The sequence below is a fragment of the Nerophis ophidion genome, linkage group LG03 (assembly GCF_033978795.1).
Source record: "Nerophis ophidion isolate RoL-2023_Sa linkage group LG03, RoL_Noph_v1.0, whole genome shotgun sequence".
NCBI lineage: Eukaryota > Metazoa > Chordata > Actinopteri > Syngnathiformes > Syngnathidae > Nerophis > Nerophis ophidion.
In genome coordinates, this window is record NC_084613.1 from 5308999 (window position 1) to 5310613 (window position 1615).

The window sequence follows — 1615 nt, forward strand, 5'->3', positions numbered from 1 at the left end:
AGGCCCGCGAGACTAGTCCGTCACTCGTCCGTCCGTCCGTCCGTCCGTCCGTCGTCGCCGAGCCGCGGCGCGTCCACTCGGCGGCGACGTGCGCGTGCGTGAGCGTGCGCGCGCCTTTCCGACATCGCGCGGCGCGCGGCGGCGTCAACGCGGCATCCTAACGTTGCCGTCGCTGCACGTGCCGCACAATGTGACGCGACGTCAGCTGACTGACTCCGCCCTCTTTTCCTCCCACTGACCAAGTTGGGGCCCGCGGGCCACGTAGGGGCCGCTAAGGTTTTAAATCTGGCCCGCCGGACATTTTACACCAGATGATAGGTAAAAATAGCTCAAATAGCAGCACTTACCAGTGAGCCGCCTCTGTTTTTTAAATTGTATTTATTTACTAGCAAGCTGGTCTCGCTTTGCTCAACATTTTTAATTCTAAGAGAGACAAAACTCAAATAGAATTTGAAAATCCAAGACAATATTTGAAAGACTTGGTCTTCACTTGTTTAAATAAATTCATTTCGTTTTTTAATTTGCTTCTTAAAACTTTCAAAAAGACAATTTTAGAGGAAAAAATACAACCTTAAATATGATTTTAGGATTTTTAAACACTTTTAAATTCCTTCCTTTTCTTTCCTGACAATTTAAATCAATGTTCAAGTATTTTTTTTTTTATTATTGTAAAGAATAATAAATACATTTTAATTTAATTCTTCATTTTAGCTTCTGGTTTTTCAACGAAGAATATTTGTGAAATATAACTTTTTATGATTAAAATTCCCCAAAAATATTCTGGCAAATCTAGAAAATTTGTAGAATCAAATTTAAATCTTATTTCAAAGTCTTTTGAATTTCTTTTAAAATTTTTGTTCTGGAAAATCTAGAAGAAATAATGATTTGTCTTTGTTAGAAATATAGCTTGGTCCAATTTGTTATATATTCTAACAAAATGCAGATTGGATTTTAACCTATTTAAAACATGTCATCAAAATTCTAAAACGAATCTTAATCAGGAAAAATTACTAATTATGTTCCATTAATTATTTTTTTTATTTTTTCAAATTAGCTAGTTTTTCTCTTCATTTTTTTCGGTTGAATTTTGAATTTTAAAGAGTCGGATTAAAGATAAATAATGCTTCAAAATTAAATTGTCTTTTTTTCCGTGTTTTCTCCTCTTTTAAACCGTTCAGTTTAGTGTTTTTTTCATCTTTTATTCTCTACAAAAAAGTGAAGTGAATTATATTTATATAGCGCTTTTTCTCTAGTGACTCAAAGCGCTTTACATAGTGAAACCCAATATCTAAGTTACATTTAAACCAGTGTGGGTGGCACTGGGAGCAGGTGGGTAAAGTGTCTTGCTCAAGGACACAACGGCAGTGACTAGGATGGCAGAAGCGGGAATCGAACCTGCAACCCTCAAGTTGCTGGCACGGCCACTCTACCAACTGAGCTAAAAGGGAAAAAAATGTATGACGGAATGACAGACAGAAATACCCTTTTTTTTAATATATATAGATTTATTTATTAAAGGTAAATTGAGCAAATTGGCTATTTCTGGCAATGTATTTAAGTGTGTATCAAACTGGTAGCCCTTGGCATTAATCAGTACCCAAGAAGTAGCTCTTGG